Raw genomic sequence first — 26,717 nt, forward strand, 5'->3', positions numbered from 1 at the left:
CTCTCTCTCTCTCTCTCTCTGTGTGTGTGTGTGTGTGTGTGTGTGTATCTGTCTCTTTCTGTGTCTCCAATCAAGCCTCCATACAGCTAGTAAATTGATAACCCTAAAGCACAAGTCTGACTGTTATTCCCTGCCTCAAGAAGCTCCCATGGCTCCCTCTTGCCTCCAGGATAAACTATTAACTCTTCTATTTTGGCTGTAAAGCCCTTCACAGTACAGGTCCACTCTACCTTTCCAGGCTTATCAAACATGATTTCCTTTTACCCAATATATAGTCCAATCAAACTGATTCCTTACTGTTCCTCATGAATCACATTCCATCCCTTGTTTCTGGACCTCTGCACATACTGTCTCCCGTGCCTGGTATGGATTCTTTACTTACCTCCCCCACTTAGAATCCTTAGCATCCTTCAAAGCTCAGCTCAGATACTACCTCCTACAAGAAGCCTATCCTCATTCCCCTAGATGTTTCTGTTCTCCCTCCAAAAAAATTCTTCTGTATGTATTTTGCATTTAATTTTCTATGAACATGAGGTTCCCACCCCATCCCCCAGTAGAATATCAGCTCCTTGAGGAGAAAGAAAGTGACTGGCACATGAGTTGCTTAAATACATGATTATTGAATTGAATGGAACTGACTCTTGAAGGACTGATCTTTCTCCATTTCATTAAACGAAACCAGGAAGGCCCAGAATGTTTCCTATATTTGCTATGCTGAAGTCCATAATCAAATCCATTTCTTCTTCTACAAGAATTCTGGCAGAATTCTGGAATGTGTTAGTAAAGGGATGGTTTGTGAGCCTTTTCAAAGGGAAGCTGTGATCAGTAAAGAGCCAGCACAGCCTCATCAGGAAGAAGCCATGTCAGTCTAACACCACTTCCTTTTTTTGACAGGGTCACTAGACTGGTAGATCAGGGGGATTCTCTAGGCATAGTGTGCCCAGATTTCAGCATCTGACAAAGTTTCTTGTGCTATATTTGTCAACAAGCTTCAAAGATTATTAAGGATTAAGTGATTATACTATGTCAGGCACTAGGATTGCGAAGACCAAAATGCTTTCCAGTTTACAAAGTGTTTTATAACCAGTGCTTCTCCCTAATGCTCACAACTACTCTTTAAAGTAGACAATGTTCAGGTAGTGTTAGCCCCATTTTACAGCTGAGGAAACAGCCAATTGATATTAAGTGATTTGTCCAAGGTCAGAAAACAGGATGTTTAACCTAGGTCTTTCCATAGATCCAATGCTCTTTCCATTCTCTGCACGCTATCTATTTGCTTGCTTTCTTTCATCTTTTAAAAATGCTCTTGAGATTTTCCTTTAAGAGGTCCAGCAAATTTTTTTGAGAGCCTAATGTATGTGAAGCACAGTGGAAGGAAAACTACCTAATAAAAGTTAGATTCTCCAACCTCAAGAAACTTAATGTTGTAAGAAAGATAAGACATGTATACACATGCACACAGAGAGAGACACATGCAAAGATACAGTATCAAAGAATGTTAAAGTTGAAAGAAACCTTAAAGATCATTTAATCCAAACTCCACATTTTAAAGATGAGGAAACTGAAACCCAGAAAGATTGAGTGATCTGGCCAAAATCACACCTGGTTAAGTGCTGCGATTTGAAGGTGAATCTTCTGAATTAATCATTCAAGTGCATTTGCTTAAAGTCAAATAAGGAATAAAGACAAAAAGTATTCTAAGGGCAGAAAGCAGGAAGAGATCACTGTAGGGCACAGACTGAAATCAGGGAAAGATTCACAGAAGAAGCGAGATCGGAGGTGATCTTTGAAGGATGGGTAGGACTTAAGTAAGTGGCAAGGGGAGAGTGGTTCCAGGTGAGGGGAATGTCATAAACCAATGATGACCAAGTAAGATGCTCGATCTGATCTTAGGACAGTAAGGTAAAGATGGTGCCAGCTTTGTCCAAACTGCCCAGCCCCTAAGCCGTGAACCCAGTTTCTCTAGGGATAATATATGCAAAGTCTCTGGATATGATCCTATGCCCTGCTCAGGATATTAACCCTGGAACAGGATAGAGACTTTGGAAAGGACGTTTGTTTTGATTCCAGTTACATGAAGTCTATCAACATTGACTTTCATACAACTTAAACCATCTGGGTGTCCACTCAAGCCTTCAGTCTTTGACTGTCCATACGAAACTACTGCTGAAATGGGAAGAACGGTGAACTGAGAGTCAGGGGATCCAGATGCTCGTCCCAGCTCTTCTACCAATTCACTTATTGACCTCCAGCAAGTCATTTTTTGTCTCTGGGTCTAAATTTCCTCATTCATAAGAAAAGAGAAGCTAGGGGCTCAGTGTATAGATCAACAAACCTGGAGTTAGAAAGACCTGAGTTCAAATCTGCTCTCAGTCACTTAACCCTGTTTGCCTCACTTTCCTCATCTGCAAAATGAGCTGGAGAAGGAAATGGCAAAGCACTCCAGTATCTTTGCCAAGAAAACCCTAAATGGAGTTGTGAAGAGTCAGACACAACTAAAACAACTGAACAACAACAGAAATGAAGGAGTTAAACTTAGATGGTCTCTAAAGGTACCTTCTAACTCTAGAATACTATGAATTTCTGCAAACTAAATCAGTGGTTTTCCTCCATTCTGTTTCTCTCTATCTTCCTTCCTCTAGAGGTTTTAGTTTCTTTGTAGCTTGGTATGTAAGCTTTTTTCTCTTTCTCATTTTCTCTCTCCCACTATATGTCTCTCTGTCTCTCTCTCTCTCTCTCTCTCTCTCCTCTCTCTCTCTCTCTTTTGTTTAATTCTCTCCTTCTGTATGCCTTTTTCTTCTTTGTCCCTCTCAGTGTTTCTGTCTCTCATTTGTTCTTTGTTTCTGTGTTGCTGCCTCTCTATTCTCCATTTCTCTCACATTCATCTCTCACCCTTTGCATTTCTCCTTCCTTTTTCATGATCTCTCCCTCCATGTATCTCTCAGTCTTTCATCTGTTTGTCTCTCTATATCTGTCTCTCACCTCTGTCTCCCTTTCACTTGTTCTTCTTCCTTCCCTTTCTCCCTTTGTCTCTTTCTCTCCCTCCCCCCACATTTTTCTTTCTCCCTTTCTCATTCAGTATGTCTCTCCTCTCTTTCACATTCTCTTTCTCTCCCTCTCTCTCCTTTTCTTTCTTTCCTCTCTCTGTCTCCCTCTCTCTCTCCTTTCCTTCTCTCTCTCTCCTTTTTCTGTCTCTCCCCCTTCCTGTTTCCCTTATTTGTCTCTCTCATTCTGCATGTGTGTCTCTTCTCTGTCTCTGGCTATAGTTCTCTCTCCCTCTTTGTATACATCCCCACTCTAGCCCTGTACAAGCCTATATAGAGTGCACATCAGATTCTGCAGCCCAACCCTGTCTGTTCCCTTGTTTGGCTGCAACCAGGGCTGTGGGTGCTTAAGGAAACTGCCAGAGTGAGAAACAGAAGAGGAGAGGCACCGAGTTACAGGAACAGAGACCAATTTCACATCCTACTCAGTGGATTGCTCAACACAGAGTATCAAGCAGAAGTTGTTCCCCCGGCCTACTGGCCGGCCCTACCACCCACAGCCTCTCTCCGCATTGCACACATTCCAAGCAAACCTCGAAGCACAGCAGCCCCGGAAAGGGGGAACTGCAGCAAACAGCAGCACCAAGGCCAACGGAGCCAGAAATATTTAACCCTTTCACCACAGCCGTTCTCTCTGAATTTACTTTCTGCTTTTGGAAGCTGGGCTGTGCTCTCTGCCCTCTCTTAATCAGTTCTCCACAGAACAGAAGTGCAGACGGAACAGGACACTGCCAAGCAGAGAGAGACAAGGGAACTGGGATGCTAGGCTCCTAAATTCCTTTCCACAAATGGCATTTCAGCAAGCATACATTAAGTGCCTACTGTGTACAAGATATTATGCTAGATCCTAGAGATACAAAGATGAATTTTGAAAGAGTCCTTACATTCTAATGAGATGGGCACAAAATTGAAATAGATAAATAAAGAATAAGTTAACCAGATTAAAAAAAATACTAATAGCTAAGGGGGGAGGGGTCAGAAAACACTTCTTGTAGAAGACGGTTCTTTCTGTGAGCTTTGAAGGAGTCTGAGCATTCTCAGAACGAGTGGTGAGGAAGAGCTGCATTACAGACATGGAATCAGGAGATGGGGAACTGAGTTGAGGGGAACAGTCATAGGGTAGTTGGGCTGGAATGGAGAGTGTATGAAGGGTAGTAGTATTGTGTTCCAAACCCACTCACTTGTTGGATGAGATTAGGTAAATCATTTCTGGTACCTGAATCTCAATTTGTCAATTCAGTTCAACACTTACTGAATGTCTGCTATAAGGAAGGCCTGGATGATATCTACCATAAAGTACTGGGGGATAGGAGAAAGAATGAACAAAATGCAGTCCCTGCCTTCTGGGAGCTTCCTATCTAGGCAGGGAGATAAATATCAACAAATCCTTATCACATGAGACAGTGTGATAAGTGCCCCAAAAGAGGTAGGAAATGCTAGGGGAGGGTTCCCGAGCAGGTCCTACTTCAGAATCCCCAGGATGTTGCAATATCAGCTCCAGGGCTCTAAGAGCCTCCTGGCTTCGCTGGTGGAGCTGGATCCTTTAAGAGAAACAAGGAAGTAGTCTGCCTAGCTGTGCAAACAAAAGCAAAAAAAAAAAAAAGACATTGTTTTAAATTGCTGCTCACAGGAGATTCGTACTCATGTTCCTACTGCTAGTCTATATATGTCTCTCTATAGATGGGATAGTAGTGTTGAGCTCTCCTTATGCCCACGCTGGTTGTTACTAGGCACACATATTCCTGTTTCAGAGGAGGGTAGAAAACATGTATAGGACTAGTTCCCCCTAACTAGACCATGAAACATCCAAGGTTAGAAAACAAGTCTTCTAAAAGTCTCATAATAAGCCTCCCGTTCTACCTAAGCCCTCCTCACAGCTAGGTAATGCAGGAAATGGATCACTGAAATAAGGAAGACCTGATTTCAAATCCAGCCTTAGATACTTAGTAGCTATGTGGTGATAGCAAATCACTTAACCACTGTCTGCCTCAGTTTCCTCCACTGTAAAATAAAGGTAATCATAGCACCTATCTCTCAGAGTTTGGTGAGGATCAAATGAAACATTTATCAAATACTTAGCTCAGAGCCTGACACATAGTAGGCTCTTAATAAATGCTTGTTTCTTTCCTTTCTTCCTTCCCTTTTCTCCCCTACTCCCACCCCAGGCTCTGAAAACAGTAAGTGTCTAATAAATGTTGTTGCCAATCATAGAATGTCAGAACTGGGAGGGACTTCAGAGATCATCTAATCTGACCTATTCATTGTAAGGATGAAGAAGTAGGAGCCCGTATAATATCTGACATTTATATAGCACCTTAAAATTTGCAAAGTGCTTCACATTTATGATCTAATTTGAGCTTCACAACAACCCTGTGACGTAGGCACTACAGACATGATGAACCTCACTTATAGACGAGGAAGCTAGGGCTCAGAGTAGCTATGATTTGCTCATGACCAGAGAAATGGCAGTTTTCAGATTTGAGCCCTGTCCTTCCTGACTCCAGAACCAGCACTCCATTCACTATACCAGAACGCTACAGAGATGAACCAACTGAGCCAATATCAAATAGTGAGCTGAGGTTATCAACTGATTTACCAATTCCTGTTCACCAGACTCAAAAGTAAGTTAAGGTATGAACTGCAAATGCTAACACCAAGAATGCTGCATGAAGGATTGCAGTTGGGAATGGGGACAACTAGTGTGACAGGAAAACAAGGTGATCCTAGTTCAATGTATACAATTTCCACTGATACCAACAAAAAGTTGATGACCTGGAATCCTCATCTCTCCACTTATCTCACATTTATGTGCTCATTTCATGCAGTCTAGAGATACTAAAGTCAAAAAGGAATGAAATCTAAACCCATTAATTCATTCAGTTCTCTCCTCTGGCCACAATTTCCTGCTCTTTTCTCTCTTCCACTACCCTACACCTCTGTAGCTATTCTTTATTCTTATTATAATCTTTGGACCCTCAATTATTACTTATTCTCTTGCAAGTCTGTTCCTGCTTCAGTTTGCCAGTCAAACATGTATTAAGATCCTACTATGTGCTAAGCACTGGGGATACAAAGAGAGGTAAAAGACAGCCCCTGTGCTTGAGCAGCCAGCCCGGTGGTGGAGAAACCGTGCCAGCGACTGTGTGGGAATAAGCCATAGACGGGCAAAAAGGGAAGAACCCACCAACAGAGGGAAGGCGCTGCAATGGAGGAGGATCGCCAAAGACTTCCTGTACAAGGTGATAGCTTAGCTGGCATTTGAAGAGAGCCAGGAAGCTGGGAGATGAAGATGAGGAGGGAGAGCACTCCAGTCACAGGGCACAAGAGAAAATGCCCAAAGTCCGAAAACGCAGTGTCTTGTTCCAGCTACTAGGACAGTGTCACTGGATCACAGAGCACATTGTAGGGTGTAAGGTGTAAGAAGACAAGAAAGGATGGCGGTGGGGAGGCGGAGCAGGTTATGAAAAGCCTTGATGTCAAACAGAGGATTTTATAGTTGATACTGGAAGTGATGGGGAGCCACTGGAATTTATTGAGAAAGGGGATGATGTAGTCAGATTTGCATTTTAAGAAAATTACTTTGGTAGAGAAGTGAAGGATGGACTAGAGCTGGGAGAGACTTGTGGCAGGCAGATCCACCAGCAGTTATTGCAATAGTCTGAGCACGAGATGATAAGGGCCTGAACTAGAGTGGTCACAGTATCAGAGGAGAAAAGCGCACATATGCAAGTGTTGGGAAGGTAAAATCATGATAGAAAGCAGGGAGTCAAAACTGACACATAGGTTGCAAGCTTGGAAGACTGGGAGAGGACTTCCTGGGTAATAGAGAAATTAGGAAGAAGGGAGAATTTGTGAGAAAAAGATATTGAGTTCAGTTTGGGGCATGTTGAGTTTAAGATATCTATGGAACATCTAATTCAAGATGTCCAATAGGCAGATAGAGATATGAAACTGGAGGGATTCGGACTGGATAAGTAGATTTGAGAACCATCAGCTCAGAGGTGAAAATCAAATCCATATGAGCTGATGAGCTCACCCAGTGAAATAGAGGGAAAAGAGAAGAGGGTCCAGGAGAGACCATTGTATGCTAAAATAAGGGAAAGCTCCAGAGAGGGAGTGAGATTTGGGCTGAGCCTTGAAGGATGGGTAGGACTTAAATACATGACAAGGAGAGGGAGGTGGTTCCAGGTTGGTAAATGTCATGAACAAATGGTCCTTCAAGATCTGATCCTAAAATACATTAGCAAAGATAGTACCAGTTTACTACAAAGCTAGTGAACAAACAAGACTCAAATGACTATCCATCAGAGCCTAAGAAGGAGTGGCCAGATAGGTAGGAGGAGAACCACAAGAGAACAGTAACATGAAAACCTAGAGAGAAGAAAGTATTAAGGACAAGAGTTGAGCCTTGATGGAATCTGAGGATTCTCAGAGGCAGAGGTGGGAAAGGAGTACATTACAGGCATATGGAACAGCCAGTGTAAAAGCATGGAGGTGGGAGATGGAAACCACCATAGGCTAGTTAGGGTGAACTGCTCCCCGTTCTCTCGGGCTTCTCTGTTGCTTCCCATCCTTCATGCTTGGAATGGTCTCCCATCTCTATGTGCCTTCTTCTCCACAAAGCATTAACTGCACCCCCACTCTCTATCTCTATCAGTTACATTGATTTAGAGCTGGAAGATACCTTAGAGGACATGAAGTCCAACCTCCTCATTTTGTAGATCAGGAAACTGAGGTCCAATAAGGTTAAATTGTTTGCCCAGAGTCACATAGCTGCTGTGTCTGAGTCGGTATTTGAAATTTGGTCTTCCTAACTCAATGTTCAGTGTATCTGCCCTGAGGTCCCCCAGCTCTGATAGGTGGACTTTCACCTTATCTTGCCAGGAACTAGGTCTCCATGCCTTCCCAGCCATGTCAAATTCAAGTCATGATCCCACCCATAGCAACCTTGGTCTTGGCCCCTGAACCCCCCAGCTCTGATAAATGAGTTTTCACCTTATCTTGCCTGGAATCAGACCACCATATCACTTCCCAGCTATAGTCACAATATGGTGCCTCTAGTGTATCCCACTGACAACCTCTCCCAGTTCCGCTTTTTGTGCTGTCTTCCCCCTTTAGAATGTAAGCTTCTTATAGGCAGAGATTGTTTTGTTTGCCTGTATTTATAGTCTCAGTGCTCAGGATAGTATGTTGTACTTAGTAAGCACTTCGTCAGCCCTTTAGCTAGCTAGCTATCCCCACGATGCCATTGCTACCTTCCTCAAGAGCTCTCTGTCACTAAAATAAAAGGAACCTCCATAGAGTTTGAGGGAGGTCACTAGGGACAAATAAAAAAATATTACAGCTTCTATATAGTCCCATTAACAAACTTATGGAACTTATTACCTCAAGAGATGGTTCAGGTTAAAACTATAAATAGGATCAAGAAGGTTTTAGTGAAACTTTGGGATGACAGAAATATCACAAGTTATGGAGGGAAAACTAGAAATGGTCAGAGCACATTCCCTAATGTACTGGGTTTGGCATCATGGAATCGATGCCTTCTCCAAACTATCCTTTATTTTCCCAGCTAGAAATGAAGTACAAGGCTAGATGGGTGATGAATCTAACCCAGTGTGTTCATTCTTAGTTTCGCCCTCCCTCACATTTTTCATTCCTTCCCCTCCCCCACACCTCCAAGTATGCCTTTTCAATGTTTTTGTGAGGCTAGTTCAAGGTTTTTCCCCCACTAAAGTATTCCCTCTTTCCAGAGAGAAACATCAGCAAAAACCAAAGATGTCAAGTTTGAAGAATCATGGAAGAAGAGGCCTTAGAGAACATCTCATCCAACCCTTTCATTTTAGATACTTAAAGCACAGACTTACCCAAGGTTCCATAGCTAGTGAAAGAACTAGGACTCCAAATCTTCTGACTCCAAAACCAATGTTCTTTCTATAGGTTCTATGTAATAGAGAAAGTATCATTCTATGCTAGTAGAATCTGAAGTTTCTTTACATCCCACCACAACCACCATTACCCATTTTCAGTACTCAAATGACTCACTTTCCTAGATTTCTTCATTGATAAAATGATAAAATGAGGTTGGATCTGATCTCTCAGATCACTTTCTGTTCCAATTCCTTGTGATTCTGACATTCTTGATCTTTGCTGATACTGTCATCTGGAAAGGGGGTATTTTTGAGTAGGGCAATCTTGAACTAGCCTCATAAAGACATCGTGTGGTATTGGGTGGAGGTGGAGAAGAAGAAATGTGAAATAATGTGAGAGAAGGTGAACATGAGTATGGCCACACTGGGTTGGATTCACTATCCACCCTGCCTTGTGTTCTGTTCTAGCTGAGAAGACAAAAAGATGCTTTAGAGGGGCGGCCAGGTAGCACAGCGAGTAAGAGCACCGGCTCCAGTGTTGAGAAGACCTGGAGATCGAATCCCAGGCTCAGACACTTAGCACCCTCCCAGAAACACCTGGCCGTGTAACCTTGAGCAAGTTACTTAACCCCAATTGCTTTAAAAAAAAAAAAAAAAGATGGTTTAGGGAAGGTCATAGTTTGGTCCAAGTATTCTGGGATTCTACAATGTGTTTGTAGAATTGAACACCTCTGTACCTTGGGCAGTGGAGACAAGGGAGTTATTTGGGCAGTGTAGGGACAGCCTCCTTCCCACCCCCACAACCACCACCTCCAAGTTCTGACTTGCTTATTGTGGCCTCCAGGGGAAAATGCTAGGTTAAGTGTCCTCTGTTGAAAATCTTGTTCAGACATGAAGAGGTTTGAGGGGGTCTCTTTCCATGCCTCTACATGCTCCTGGCAATTAACATGGATGAGAGATGGTGGAGTATCACTCCAGCCCTCATACACATTACTTCTAAAATAGAAGTGAGAAAGGATCCCAGCTCCATTCTCTGGGACCAAATCAGAGTTCATTCTCAGCAAATGAATTCAAATGATCCCCTCTTCCAATTCAGCATCATAAGCAGAATTCCCCTCTCCTCCAGTAAGTCCTCCCTGACTAACCTGAAAAGAGGTAATCACTCCCACCCCAAAATATCAAACTAGCATCTTCCCTTACTCTCTCTGAATCACTATCATCTAATTTATACCATAAATTAAAAGAAGGCAGAGATCGTGTGTATACAAGCAGCATCCGTCATCATTACAAGTATTAAAGTCATCCTGTGAGTTTAATATATATGTACTATATTCCTTTTTTTACTGCATATGCTATAGATCAAGGCTTGATTTATTATTTTTAATTGTCTTGACTTAACATAATGAAGAATATGTTAATTATACAGATTAAACTCAAAAGTATGTTCTGTGTTGGGGCGGCTAGGTGGTGTAGTGAGTAGAGCACCAGCCCTGGAGTCAGGAGGACCTGAGTTCAAATGTGGCCTCAGACACTTAACATAAAACTAACCATGTGACCTTGGGCAAATCACTTAACCCCAATTGCTCTACCTTTCCCCCTCCAAAAAAAAAAGTATGCTCTGTGAGCTTTTTCCCATAGAGCCAGTTGTTAAACATTTACCAACACATCAGTGATTAAAAGAGAATACTAATAATAACAATGGTTATTATTTTCATTATTATTATTGACAAAAATGAGTTTTTATTAAGTTATTATAGTAGACCCCATCTGGAAACTAAGATGGTCCCCACTCAATTTGAAACAAATTATAGTATATGAGCATAATGAAATATTATTGTTACACAAGAAATGAAATGCACAAATGTAGAGGAAACTAGGAAGAGCTTTATGAACTATTGTAATTAAATAAACAAAGCTAGGAAAATAGTTTTCACAATGGCAACAACATTATGGAGGTAACTTCCAAAGACTTTATAATTTTGATTAATGGAATGCTAAAACACAAGTCAGGAAGAAAGAAGGTGAATCAAGCCACCCACCTCTTTTTTTTTTTTTTGCTTCCTAAAACAAGGAATTCTTTAGTATTTTATTTTTCCCCAATTACATGTAAAAACAATTTTAATATTCATTTTTAAAACTTTGAGTTCCAAATTTTTTCCCTTCCTCCCTCCCCACTACCCTAATTGGGAAGGCAAGCAATTCCATGTAGGTTATACATGTGTAGTCATGCAAAATATATTTCCATATTAGTCATGTTGTGAAAGAAAACATAGACCAAAAAAAAAAAACTCAAGAAAAATTTTAAAAGTTTTAAAATATGCTTCAATCTTTATTCAATTCTTTCTCTGGGGATAAATAGCATTTTTCATCCTAAGTCCTGCAGAGTTGTCTTGAATCACCGTATTGCTGAGAATAGCTAAGTCATTCAAAGCTGATCATCTTACAATATTGCTGCTACTTTGTACACAGTGCATTTCACTTTGCACCAAATCATGTAAGTCTTTCCAGGTTTTTTCTGGGAGCATCCTGCTCATCATTTCTTATAGCACAACAGTTTTCCAACACAATCACATACCACAATTTGTTCAACCATTCCCCAAGTGAAGGGAATTCCCTCAATTTCTAATTCTTTGTCACCAAAAAAGTGCTGCTATAAATATTTTTGTATATATAGTCCCTTTTCCTTTTTTGTTTTTGATCTCTTTTTGGATACAGACCTAGTAGTGGTATCACTGGGTGTAATGTAATGCCAAGGAAAGGCAACTTCCCAAGGTTCAAAATACCAGCATAGGTGCTCTCCATTTTATTCAGTGACAAACCAAGAACAGAGAAGATCAAAACATGACATCATTCAAAATACAGCATTTACTAAGTGTGATTAAATAATCTCCAAGTACTACCCCACCCCAGGACCTTCCAATCATTCAATCAATTACAAAGTCCCTGTTCTAAATACTACTCCACCCCTAGGCTATACCTTCATTTAGTCCACCACAAAACACAAAAAGGTCAAAAGTTCCCCACCCCTGGATCACAATTGAATCTACCCCAGAGTTACATCAAGTTTAAGCACAGCACTTAATACCCAAATGGAGGTCTTTTCTTCATCTTGACAAGAGGCAAGTTCTCAGCAATCTTAGTTCCTGGGGAGACAAGGCTTAGCAAGGCCACAAGATACATTGCCAGTCCCTTCATTAATTCATCCTCTGTCTGTAGAACAGTCCTAGAACCCCTGAAAACATTAGCAAAACCCTCTCCCAGGATTTCTGTAAACATACAACAAGAAAATCCTTCTTCAGGGCTTCTGAACCAACAGGAAGGTTCCCAGACCCCTGCAACAACAGCACTGTCCTTCACCAGTGGACAGTATTCACTCTGTCTGCAGGACAGTCTTCAGACCCCTGCAACAACAGCACTGTCCTTCACCAGTGGACAGTATTCACTCTCTGTCTGCAGGACAGTCTCAGGGCTTCTTAGCCAACAGCCAGGTTCCAGGACTTCTTCAACAAAAGGACTGTCTTTCACCAGTGGACAAATCTGGCAAAACAACATCAAAACAGACAGACAAAGTACCAGCAAAACAGCCATGTCTCCTCAGTCCTTGGCAGCTCAGGAGGCAGGTCTCAAAAGTCCAGGGTAATTCAAAGTGGCCACCAGCAATTCTCTTAGTCTCTCTCTGCCTCCACGAGGTGCTGCTTCCAAAAAGTTCCTCTGCCTCTCTCCAGTCTCTCCAAATCTACCACCAGCTCCTCCCAGCTCAGGACTCTCTTTTTACATCAACAAGTCCATCCCACAGGTGGGATCAACAAGCTCTGGGTTTCAACACAATCAGTTTGAAAACCAAGCCAATACAGGGGAATCTTTAATTGCCATTACTATCACACTGGGTCAAAGGGCATAGTTTCAAATTGTTCTACAAAATGGTTGGATCAGTTCACAACTCCAACAACAGTGCATTAATGTCTCATTTTCCCCACATCCCCTCCACCATTTGTCATTTTCCTTTTATGTCCTATTAGCCAATCTAATAAGGTATGAGATAACTCCTCAGAATTATTTTAATTTGCATTTCTCCAATCAATAGTGATTTAGAGCATTTTATATGGTTATATATAACTTTGATTACTTCATCTGAAAACTATTTATTTTTTATCATTATCAATTAGGAAATAGCTCTTATTTTTATAAATTTGACTCAGTTTTCTATATTGAGAAATAAGGCCTTTACCAGAGAAATTTACTTCAAATTTTTTTTATGTTTATGATTATTAAATGCATTTCCCTCCACCCTATTCCCCCCATTTATTCTATTCTCTCTCTCCTTTCACCCTGTCCTTCCCCAAAAGTGTTTCGCTTCTGGTTACCACCTCCCCCAATCTGCCCTCACTTCTATCATTCCCCACCCCCCTTCTGTCTTTTTTTTTTTTTTTTTTCTTTTTGGAGGAAAGAGGGTAGGGCAATTGAAGTTAAGTGACACATGGCTAGTAAATGTTAAGTGTCTGAGGCTGGATTTGAACTCAGGTCCTCCTGATTCCAGGGCTGGTACTCTATTCACTGTGCCACCTAGTCACCCCCCACCCCTTCTCTTACCCCCTTCCTGTCCTACTTTCCTGTAGAGTAACATAGATTTCCATACCTAATTGACTTATTCCCTCTTTGAGCCAATACTGATGAAAGTATTGTTCACTCACTCCCCTCCCTTACATCTCTTCCCCTCCACTGTAAAAGCTTTTTCTTGCCTCTTTTATGTGAGATGATTTACCCTCCATTCTTCCTCTCTCTTTTCCTTTCTCCCAGTGCATTTCTCCTTCTCACTCATTTTATTTTTATAGATATCATCCCTTCATATTCAACTCACACCTGTGCCCTCTGTCTATATATACTCCTTCTAAGCACCCTAATAATAAGAAAGTTTTTGCGAATTACAAGTATCATCTTCCCGTGTAAACAATTTAACCTTATTAAATCTCTTATGATTTCCTTTTCCTGTTTGCCTTTTTATGCTTCTCTTGAGTCTTTGCCAATTATTTCTTTTAAATAGTTCAGGATTGTGCTGTCTCAATTTTATGCCATATCATTTTATCCTTGTTATTATTATTGCTTCTTATTCATTCAGATCTTTGCATTGCCCTCCAGAATATCATATTCCAAGCCCTCTGATGCTTTAGTGTAGAAGCTGCTAAATCTTGTATTATCCTGACTGTGGCTCCATGATAACTTGAATTGTTTCTTTCCGGCTGCTTGCAACATTCTCTCCTTGACCTGGAAGCTCTGGAATTTAGCTATAATATTTCTGAAGGTTTTCATTTTGGGTTCTTTTTCAGGAAGTGATTGGTAGATTCTTTCAATTTTTATTTTACATTCTGGTTCTAGAATATCAGGGCAATTTTCTTTGGTAATTTCTTGAAAGATGATGTCTAATCTCTTTTTTGATCATGGCTTTCAGGTAGTCCAATAATTTTTAAATATCTCTCCTGGATCTATTTTACAGGTTTGTTATTTTTTCCAATGAGACAGTTCACATTGTCTTCTATTTTTTTCATTCTTTTTGTTTTGTTTGATTGTTTCTTGATGTCTCATAAAGTCATCAGCTTCCATTTGCTCAATTCTCATGTTTAAGGAATTCTTTTCTTCTGTGAGCTTTTACACATCATTTTCCATTTGGGCAATTATGCTTTTTAAGGACATGTTGACTTGTTTGGTTTTTTTTTCTTTTTCAGTTAATTTTCAGCTTTATCTTCTATTCAGGAAATAGTCATTGGTTTTCCTTTGAACCTTTAAGCTGTTATACCAAACATAAAAATAATTTCAAATACCATCCATTTATATAATTAATAATTAGAGAAGCAATATCAAATAGTAGGTAGAGAGCTCTCCTGGAAACCAGGAAAACCTAAGTTAAGTATCTGCCTAAGACACATGCTGACCACATGACCCTGAGCAAGTCACTTGACTTCTCATCATTCTAGAATCCTGGTTTTAAGTGTTGACCAGGGACCCCAAGGGTCCAAAGTCAAAACTATTTTCATAATAATAACTAAGTCATTTCAATTTCTAATACTATACATATATACACATATATATATATACATACACACACACATACATCATTGTTGTTGTTTCAATCATGTCTGACTCTTCATGACTCCATTTAGAGTTTTCTTGGCAAAGAGACTGAAATGATTTGCCATTTCTTTCTCTAGCTTATTTTACAGATGAGGAAACTGAGGCAAACATGGTTAAATAACTTGCCCAGGGTCACACAGCTAGTAAGCATTTGAGGCTGGACTAGAACTCAGGAAGATGAGTCTTCCTAACTTCATGCCTGGCACTCTATCCATTTCACCACCTAGCTGCCTAACATATATTTATACTTGGATGCAGCTATATGTATGTATGTATATATTTTTAAAGTGGGATAGGTGTGTATACATATCTCACATATAAAAGTTTGTTGTGCTATCCTCAATAATTTTTAAGAGTACAAAGGGATAATGAGGCCAAAAAATTTGAGAATCACTGTTCTTGGTAACTCTCTAAGAATACATGACTACATGTTGCTGAGAAGGTGTTTTATAGTTGTGTTTTTTCTTCACATCAAGGTCATTTCTAGAGGAAAAAATATCCTTCCTTAACTGAACACTTGCTTTTGATAAAGAAAAACAATCAAATAAAAACATATAATACAATAGCTGCATCTGATAATGTATTAAACAATACTATTTGCACCCTGTTCTTCCTAAAAGCATTTGTAGATGAAACTAACAAGGGGACAACAAATAGATATGAACTGGAACAGTTCAACTGGCATTTGTATTCCATCTATTCTTGTCACCTACAAAAATGTAACTACATCATTTGGACTCTGCAATCTCAATACCTGATATACTACATGAGGCAGTTAAAATAGTACTTAAGAAAATCAAGTCAAGAAAAGCCGGTGAACCTGAATACTAAAAACATTCATGCTAGAAGTGACACAATTTTAGAGGCACTCAAGGATCAGTTTTGAAAATATCTTAAAGAAAGGAAGATTCCAACAGAAGATACTATTATTTTTTTAAGCGAATGAAAGGACATCAGTATCTATTGGCTCAAATGTTTCCTTTCTCATTTCTAAATAATTTTAATTAAATGAATCTATAGATACATCAAAGAAGCCATTAATAGAAACATCAGAAGAAAAACAACCTTTTGCAGATGATTTTCTGCAGCAGATCACATTTTTCAATCCTACAACTGACTGAGAATGTAGAGAATACAAAGTCTCACTTTATCTATTGTTTGTCAATTACCCCCAAAATAAAGAAATAAATAGAATTTTAAACATTTGGCTCAGTAGAACAAAATGTACCTGATAAGATGCTTCTCACACATATGTTAAAACTACAAAATATTCTGTTACAGATATGATTATAGAGACAACTTTATTCAACAATCTTATTAGTATCCTCTTAACTATGTATAAGTATATTTAAATTGGACAGTTTCAAACCAGCTATGATATCCCTTCCTCTTTCAAAAGGTCTCATGTCCTGTTTGACTCAAATGAAACTGAGTGCCTTCACAACTCCCCTGCTTCATTAACCAGCAAAATTCATCAATTACTACACAGATTAATGAGTGGAAAAAACCAGAGTAACACACCTAAAGGGCCTGAGCACTAATCCTCGCTCTATCATTTGCTATTCATGTGACCTTGACCAAGACATTTCTCTCTTCTCTACTTCCCTTTCTTCCTCTGTAAAATGAAAGTATTTGACTATATGATGTATAAGGTCTATTTGAACTCTTAAGTCTATGAATCTATGATGAAGAAAGGCATGGGCTAAGGAGATACATGCTTGCCAAATATATTCACCAGTCCTGGAGGATATTCTAAAAAAAGTCCAAGTAGGAAGGGGATTCTTTGTTAAGATAAAGGTGACATTGTGCTTATTACAATAAACCTCAGAATTCTATGAGACCTCATCAATACATGGTCACCCAAAAGAAATCAGCCTAACCATCTACACTCAAAAAACAAAGTGGACCAAAAACATTTATTGCCCAAACTAGAAAAATACATATTGACAAGCAGCCAATATAGCATCAGTTTGTTAGTACATATATCCTGGACAGGCACTATGGATGGACAGTGATTGGGGCTGAGACACTAATAGGAAGAAGAAAGCAAAAAAGGTAGCATTAGAAAAATGATGCAGCATTGTCAATCTTCCTAAGGTAATTGCTGTAGCAAAAACCCATCTTTTTAACACTAATATTTTCCCAGTAATTACATGCTAATAAGTCTTGAGGATATCATGATCTTATTTTGATTATATATTTAAAGTTTTTGCACAAAACCAGTTCAGCTAAAATTAGAAAGGAAGCAAGTAACTGGGGGAAAATCATTATAGCAAACTTCTCTATTAAAGATCTCATTTCTAAGACAGATAAGGAATTTGATTCAAATTTATAAGAACAAGAGCTATTTCCCAAATGGTAAATGGTCAAAGGATACAGTCAGTTTTCAAAGGAGGAGAACCAATCTATCAATAGTCATACAAAAAACAAATGTTCCAAATCATTAATAATTAGAGAAATATGAACTGAAGCAACTCTGAGACTCTGTATCATACCCAACAGATTGACAAAGCTTACAAAAATGGAAAATGACAAATGTTAGAGGGGCTGTGGGAAAACAGGAAGCTAGCATGTTTTTGGTAGAGCTGTGAATCTCTTTGGCCATTCTGGGAAAGCAGTTTGAAACTAGGTCCAAGAAGTTACTAAACTGTGCATGCATTTTGTCCCAGCCATACCCAATATGAGGCCTATACCCCAAAGAGATCAAAGAATGAAGAAAAGGAAGCACATGTACAAAAATATTTATAGCAGCTCTTTTTGTAGTGGTAGAGAACTTGAAACTAAAGGGATGTCCATCATTTGGAAAATGGCTAAGTAAACTATGGTTATATGGATGCAATGGAATACTATTGTGTCATAAGAATTAGTAAAAGGAACAGTTTCCAAAACACCTGGGAAAACTTGTATGAAGTGATGGAGAAGTGAGCAGAACCAGTGGAACAATTTATACAACAACAATGACATGGTAAAGAAAAACAATTTCAAAAGACTTCAGAATTCTGATCAAGGCAATGATCAACCACAATTCCAGAAAACCAATGATTCATGCTACCCATACCCTAAAAAAGAAGTGATAGATTTGATAGATAAATTGATTGATTGATTTATAGAGAGAGATACATAGAGATAGATATAATTTTTTACATGGCCAATGGATAAATTTGTTTTGCTTGACTACACATTTGTTACAGGGGTTTTGTTTTTCTCTTTTTAATGGAAGGGGGACTCATGAGAGGGAGAAAAAATAGATTTTTATTCATTTAAAAAGTCAATTAAATTTTGAAAAAATATTTTTAAATTTCATAATCTTAGAAAAACTGGATTTCAAGGGATTCAAAGATCAATGCAAACATGTATGGTATCATCAGGTTACAATATATTGCCAATGATGACTTGTAGATAAAAGACATCACCCCAGGCATACAGGATCAGAAAAAAAGGGGTCAGACATGCAGTCCTAAATGAGAAATAGTGGTTGAGTGAGGAACTGTAATGGTGAAGAGAATTACACACTGATGAAGTCAGTTTCATCAAAGTAAAATATCAGATACAGTCCCACAGATGTAATTTTTCCACAGAATCTAAACATAGAAGCAATTACCTTATTGATCCCTTCACTTTCTAGATAAGGAAACTGAGACCAAGGCAGATGAAATGACTTGTCCAAGGTTACATAGATAGTAACTAGAAGAACTGAATCCAGGTCTTATAATTTCAAAGGTAATACTTTTTTTTTAATGACACCATGCTGCCTCCACTTGATGCAGAATAAAGGGAGCAGGAAAAAGAAAAAGTAAGGCTCACTGACTTCTTTCCAATTTTCCTCCTGACCTAGCTCCTCTAACTCCTGAGTTATCTTAGTTGCTTTTCTTCAGGCTACTCTATCTCTACTTGGTGCCTGAGCTTCCCAAATCTATGTCAGTATTCTTAGTCCTTCATAGTCAACGAATTAATCAATCAATCAACAAGCATTTATTAAACATCTACTCTGCGAAGACCCATGATGAAGCATGCTACCCACCTCCTGACAGGGTGAAGATTGAGACATTTTGGGGACATAGCTAATGCATAAATTAGTTTCGCTTGAGTATGCATATTTATTACAAGGATTTGGATTGTTTTATTTTTCAGTGCTAAGGGGGAATGTGTGAGGGATAGAAAATAGATTTTTGTTCATTGAAAAAATACTTGTTGTTTAAAGTATCTACTCTGTTCCAGGCACTGTCCTAAGTGCTAAAGATAAAAAGACATGCACACACTACCACCACCCCACAATGTTAACAAGTCTTTGCCCTCAAGAGAGAGCAACAAATACACACACATATATATAATATGGTGAAACAATATATACATATCAATAAAACATATACAAAAGTAAAAACAAGCTAATTGGGGATGGGGGAGAAGGCACTAGCAACTGGTGGGGGGGGGGGGGGTAGAATCAGGAAAGACCTCATGGAAATGTTAGGGCTTAAACTGAGCTTTGAAAGAGACCAGGGAAGGGGTGGCCAGGTAGCACAGGGAGTAAGAGCACCGGCTCCAGTGTCAGAACGACCTGGAGATCGAATCCCGGGCTCAGACACTTAGCACCCACCCAGAAACACCTGGCCTTGTAACCTTGAGCAAGTTACTTAACCCCGATTGCTTTAAAAAAAAAAGAGAGAGACCAGGGATTCTATAAGTTAGAGGAGAAGAAAGAATGCATTCCAGGCATACGGAACAACCAGCACAAAGATGAGTTCTTTCTATGATTTCCATCTTGAGGATGGGCCCAGGCCAACCATACTTCATCTCCTTCTGTTTCTGATTCTTCTGAACTTCACCACCATGACTCAACAAGCTTCTCACCCCAGAACATCCTTCCACCATGCCAGCCTATTTATTCCATTAGTAGGAAGAAGAAAATTGTCTTTCATTTTGAGAAAGACCCAGGCCAACCATGCTTCATTTCTCTTCTGTCTGTGTTCCAGAGTTTGCCACAATGACTCCACAAGTGCTTCTTCCCTCCCCACCACCATCTTTAAACTTGCTTTTGTCTGCTGTCTTCCTCCTTTAGAATGTAAGCTCACTGCGGGTAGAGATTATCTTTCTTTTGGTTTGTATTTGTATCTCCAGCTCTTAGCACAGTGTCTGGCACATATTAAGCTCTCAATGAATATTTATTGCCTACCCGTGAAAGGCACAAAGATGGGACATGAAGTGTTGTGTATGAGGCAAGAAGACCAGTTTAGCTAGAGTATAAAGTTTACGGAGAGTAATAAGTAATTAAACTGGAAAGGTGGGCTGGGTTATGAAGGACTTCAAATAATGGGGAAGAAAAGCATCCGCTCTTTCCTCTGGGACAGGGCAAGGACTAAGTATGTGGGCATGGGAGTTCAGATGGAAAGAAATCTCATTAACCTACCAAGTATATTACCAACATCCTATTGGGTATTTCCACCTTTATGTCCCAAATGCAACTTAAAGTCAGCATGTTCAAAAGAGAACTTAATATCTTCCCCTAAAAAAACACTTTTTCTGGACATCCCTAAGTCTGTTAAGGATGACCTAACCCTACCAATCATCCCTGACTCTTCATTCTCCCTCAAACCACACAAACACACACCCAATCAGTACCAGATCTTGTCAATTCTGTCTCCCCATCTCTCACTTCCATCCCCTTCCCTATTCACATGGCCACAACCCTAGTTTAGACCCTCCATTGCTTCTCACCTAGACTGTTGCAGTAGATTCCTAATTGGCTTTCCTGCTTCCAGTTTCTTCCCCTCTCCAAATCATCTTCCATTCAGCTGCCAAAGTGATATTCCTGAAGCACAGATCTGTCCACATCACTCTGCTGCTTCAGAAGCTTCATTGACTCCCTTTCAAATACAAACATCTCCTTTGGCATTTAGAACCCTTTATGGTCAAGTTTCATGGCATCTTTCCAGCTGGATCTCAAATTATTCCCTCTCATGCACTCTACAATCCAGCTATATTGGGCCACTTGCTCTTTCATGTTCATGAATGTTCCATCTCTAGATTCTGTACCTTTGCACCGGTCATTCCCCATGCCAGAATGGGCTGCTTCCTCATCCTCTGCCTTCTAGAACCCCTGGCTTCCTTCCAAGGACAGCTTAGGGACCACCTCCTACAGGAACCTTTTCCTGATTCCTCCAGTTGCTAGAGTCTCCCCATATACACCCTTCTGTCAAAATTAATTTATTACATATATAAGTGAAACATAGTTTGTATGTTCTTATCTAGGTACAAGTTGTCTCCTTAACGTAGAATGAAATATTTTTGAGGGAAGGGACTGCTTTCATTGTGTTCCTAGTACCTAACACATAGCAGGCTCTCAAGAAGTGCTTATGGAATTTAATTGAGCTACTACATGATATTACAAGCTCCCATCTAGTTTGTCACCTATACTTGCCCCTTGAGGTCCTCTTCATGTAACCTTGAGTGCTTCCCCAGATCCTTCTTTTACATGCTATATATTTAGGGATATTTCATCCCCTTGTGTACTTGCTTGAAGTTTTTTTTTTTTCTAACTGATACCACCAAAGTACTTTTCTAGTTTCAAGTCAAGTTTGGGAGAAATTCCTAATCCCTCCAAAATCCCCTTCAGAGTGATATAGTGGAACAAGAACTGGATTGGAAGTCAGAATATCAGGGTTTTAGTCCTGCTTCTGACATCAAATCAGTGTGTGATTTTGGTGGTCATAGTCTTTCCATCTGTTAAATGTGAATGTTGGACTAAATGATTCATAAGCACAGTACCTGACACATAGTAGGCCTTCATAAATGCTTGTTGATTGATATTTATCTGACAAGAACTACAGAGAGGGTCTGAGTGTTACATTACAAAGCTATCTGTATATAGTTTCACCCCTTACAAAGCTATCACCCCCATTTAAGTCACATCCAACTTCCTGAATGAGATAAGTCTTTGAGGAACATTTTAAGTAAGGTAGAACATGGCAGGTGGTTTATTAAATGGGAAACTGAAAGTTGAAATATTGCTTAGAGTCATAACAAGCAGTCATAGGATATAAAGCTGGGAAGGACCATAGAGATCATCAAGTTAATTCCCCTCATTTTACAGCTGAGAAAAATGAGATCGAGAGAGGGAGAATAAGCCTGTTTGTGGCCACATGGTAAATATGAAGTGTCAAAACTACAATTCAAATCGAAGTCTTGACTACAAATCCAACCTTTTTTCCACTATAGCACACTATTTCTGGAAGAAGCCATGGAGGTAAGAGTACCACCACCACCACCACTCCCAAAAAAAGAAACAAACAAACAAAAAGAAGTGGATGGTTTACTTGACTTGAAGGAAGCAAGTAGGTGCAGATTAAGGAAATAAGAAGGGAGCCACACATCACAGAGAAAGCAAGGAAGGCTGAATCCATTAAAGAATCAGAGTGATGAATAACGGTTATTATTCTCACATTCTTTCCACCAGTTAACATGGTAGGGGAAAGGACCAGAAGGAATCAGGGAAGCAGGAGAGGGATCAATTCCAACTGTCCAAGGATGAGAGAATCACAAATCTCAAGCATCATTCAGGCAGTGGGGAGGGATCTCTGAAGAAGGTGGCAAAGAAAAAACTAAAATCATGCCAATTCAAATATGGTAGTCCATATATTTGAGCTCCTCAGCAGAAACCAGTCCATTCTCCAAGAAATAAGCCTCTCTGCACATTGACAGAGAGGATCTGCCTGACTGCAAAGAAAAGTTTGAATTAAGGCTGTAAAAAATACAATAAAACATATGTTTTTATTAAGCTTCTAAACACTTTCATCAAAATTTATTTCCCAAACTCAGTAGGTATTTTATTAATTTTATTATATTTATCAGTCTTTTCACAAAATATAGATGCCTTATAAATTAACCTAAAATAAATTAATTAACCTAATTGTTTTTAACTCAATAAGGATTTGATATTATCTTGACAATTAATTAAACTTTTTTTAAAGTAAATCCTGAATCAAATTTGCCTCACCTTTGGGCATGTCCCATCCATCAGTTTATATTTGTGTCATTTTCTATACATCTTAATATATTCCTAGAGCTACTCCACCTTGCTTAAAAATGATAGAAAGTATGTTTCCCCTTGCTGAACCTAGTTTTCACATCCAAAAAATGAGGTGATTAAGCAACATAATCTCTAAGGCTCTGAGTTATAATATCCTATGATTCAAAAAGGGGACTCAGGGAGGGTTCCATGTAAAAAATGGAAGTTGACCTGAGAAAAGAAGGCTTTCAATAAGCAGAAATAAGGAAGGAGTACATGCTAGGCATAGGGGGTCACCAAGATGGGAATGGAAAACAGCGAGGAGAGTACAGTTTGGCTAAATTGTAGAATGTGTGAATGGAAGTAGTATGGTGGGGAAAGTCTATAAAGGGAGGCCAGAGGCTAAGTGCCAGGTGTAGGTGTTTGTATTTTATACTATAAGCAAGACAGGTCACAGAAGCAATGTAAGCTTCATAGAATTCACAGCAAGGGAAAGATTATTGTGTGCTGGGCTTTATAAGCTAACATTTCATTGAGGAAGACTGGTCTTGCAGAACCTGGAAGACTTGGGCTAGAGAAGAGGAATGGAGGAGAGGGCTCTATACCTGACTCGTGACATTCCAAATGTCTTACTATCAATTTTTGAGGGGAAGAATTACATGTAATATGGAAGAATACCCACTTCTAAGTCTCACACTCTCCAGTGGGTCTTCCTGAAGACCAAGGAAAGGAGGGGAAAGTCAGAACTTGGCTTTAGGCTATCCCAAATACCAACCAGCTTTGGTTATTGCTTGTCCTTCATTTTGAAGAGAACCAATGACATCATGGGTGATATATTGACTTGCACATGAATTGGATTTAAGTGAGGCAAAGTTGTTCAAGTTGTCAGCCTCTGTTTTTCTTCCTAAGTCATAAAAGTTCAGTGACAGGACCAAAATCAAGATGACTGGTGATAGTCCAGGATACATTGGATGATCTTGGTTTCTTCAATGTCTGACCAAGCTCTAAGCATTCCACAGGGCCTGCTTCAGCTGCCTTTGTGGCCATTGGAACAAATCGTTTTCATCCACGCATTCCACCAAGGAAAGTCTTCGTGTGCTTGGAGCAGACATCAGACTTTTTACTCACAGACCTATTTGAGACCTGTTGGTTTCCGCTAACCTGGTTTAGCTCATCTACCAAGATGGGTGGGGTGTATGAGGTGTTCAGAGAGGACTAGTACTTCTGGTATGAGGGCTACTGAGCCCTTTTCAGGGCTACTCATCCACCATCAGTATCCACCTTCATCCAACCCTCATCTGTGGCTCCAAAAAGCCATAGAATGTACCACACCCTGGTAAACTAGCTTTGGTATTTCCAATTTAAGAGATGTATTTGAAGGAAAACCAGAGAGTAATGGAGTTTATTTGTTAATTTACTTCACAGTACTAAGTTCTCTGAATACCAAAGATAATAGTCAAATTATTCATTGGCAGCATGATAAAAAAAAAAAAAAGGAAAACAGGACTAGAGTTAGAATCAGAAAAGCTAGGTTTGTATTCAGTTTTACTAACAATGTCTGTGGATTGTGGACAATTCACGTAACCTCTCAGAGCCTCAGTTTCCTCATTTGCAAAATGAGAAGAGTTGAACTAGATGAGCTAAGACCCTTTCCAAATATAAATCCAATGACCTTCTCCAGACTAGAAATTCAATCTACACTTCTTCAACCAGTTATTTGCCAATCCGGTTTGACTACTAACCCACTGGAAGAATCTTAGAGCACTGCAAGACCTGACCCAGAGCAAATTCCAGATGTTCCCAGAGGCTGATAAATTGATCAATACTTGTAACATAGTTCTAATATATCTATTGCTGCTGGGAGGACAGGGGGGTGGCGGGTAGAAGAGACTAGGACATTCATGTGTTAAAATTATAGACAAGATGAGAAAGGAAAGAGATGAAATCCTAGACCTTAACTAGTCACAAGACTTTCTTCTGCTACAAAGATAAAACATTAGGATGACTGATGGACAGAGGTTGTGGCATCTCCCTCCTTAGAGTGCTTCAGGAAGAAAATAGATGACCACCTGTGCCCCCATAGTTTAGACATTTACCTGAGTGGAAGCGTTGGGGCTAGTCTTGCCTGTTGATCGATCTCTAGAGGTTCTCTCCAGGTCTAGGATTCCAGTTCCAGCAAGTTATTCTGACTCTCTAGTCCTTTGTTTTCTCACCTATGAAATAGGGAGAATGACTTTTTTATGCTTTTTTTTGAGGTGGTGAATATGATTCATAATGCTTGTGTGTCAAGCATTATGTCACTCTGAAGATTCTTTTTGATTACAAATTTCTGCATGTGTTTTAGAGAAATAATGGGAAAACAACCCCAAGTACCAGAACCCAGAAAAAAAAACCCACTAAGAATGATCAAAACAGTAACTGAAACTCAGGAGGAATAGTTTCTTAGTAGTTCACACCCAGTTGGGCTTCTCTTGTAAGAGTGCCCGTTCTCCATAAATTAATTTAATATGATTAGTTTAGACCAGATTACTAATGTTCTTTTAGTGTGTGTATATGTTGGGTTTACTCTCCCCTGTAGCAACACTTAAGATTCCCCATTTCAACCATATGTGAACTTCACTACCTACTTTTCACTTTATCTCAGCATAAAATTTTTTGTTGTTGGGAAGGGAGGAATTGATTGTACAATAGAATGTCAGAGCTCAAAAGGGCCTCCAAGAGCATCTTGCCCAGCTCCTTCATTTTAAAGAATAGGAAAATGAATCCTGGGTTGAGGAAATGACTTCTCCAACCCCCACAGGGAAATCCTATCACACCCAGGACTGGAATCTAGGCCTACTGACTCCCAAACCACAACTTCTTCCACCATCCCTGAATGTACAGACTTATTTTGTAGTCTTTCCAGGATGTTTTAAATTTCTACCCAAGAAAGAATTGCATCTCTAAGCCTGTTACCTCAAAACACTTACCTCATGGCCAAGAAGCAATTAGGTATACAAAAAGGTGATGGGGCTGGGGATAGGAACTTAGCAGAATCCAGTCCTCTGGTTGTAAATGTTTTTCTCCAGCAAAGATCTCCCAAGTTCCTTTGGGATTGAGAAGAGGCCAACCCTAATGGTGCCTGAAGACTTGTTCCTTACCTCCTCATGACAAGAACTGTATACATCCATCCAAGAGCCTCAGAACAAAATAGAATGGCAACAAGGAGGAGAAAGCAACCTCCAAATGAAACCTCAAGGAGAGTTTATTTCCATCTGTAAACACTAATATATCCAGGGCTCACAATGAAATATCCCTGGGATTCTGACATTGATGGGATAACCTTCCAACTTTTTCTAAAGACACTAGAGGATATTTCTTTTTGTGTGCAACAACTCTAGAAGACAGATGCTAGCCAAAACAGAAAAAAAAATCCTGTAATACAAGGGACAAAAACCTGTACTACTTACATTAAAGTATGAGACAAAAAAAAGAAATTCTTAATGGTTCAGATAACCCACATAACCATGGTATTAATTATGAGTTCTTGGAGCTTTTTCCCAGGATTTTAATTTAAATTTTTTTAAATTCTGAAACTCTTGACAAGCATCAACAAACATGATCCTTTCCATATACAAAGAACAGGAGAAGATTGACTATAAAACGTCAAAACTCTGTTACACACAGTTTGTAACTATA

The 26,717-nt window shown here is 39.5% G+C and overlaps 1 long non-coding RNA gene across 2 annotated transcripts in view; it reads right to left on the reverse strand.

The window, feature by feature from the left end:
- Positions 1–26,717, reverse strand: part of LOC138147133 (uncharacterized) — a 217,030-nt gene that overhangs the window by 121,591 nt on the left and 68,722 nt on the right. Inside the window, exons 2-3 of one of the 2 annotated variants that reach the window (XR_011164715.1) lie at positions 25,136–25,252; positions 11,244–14,693 (exon numbers count right to left, since the gene is read on the reverse strand). This is a non-coding gene — a long non-coding RNA (uncharacterized lncRNA). Of the gene's footprint in view, positions 1–11,243; positions 14,694–25,135; positions 25,253–26,717 lie in introns of those variants that run through there. The other variant, XR_011164714.1, reaches the window with a different exon arrangement.

Source organism: Petaurus breviceps, unplaced genomic scaffold (assembly GCF_028583685.1).
Source record: "Petaurus breviceps papuanus isolate PSGF00001 unplaced genomic scaffold, PetGlider_PUasm1.0 90779, whole genome shotgun sequence".
Lineage (NCBI taxonomy): Eukaryota > Metazoa > Chordata > Mammalia > Diprotodontia > Petauridae > Petaurus > Petaurus breviceps.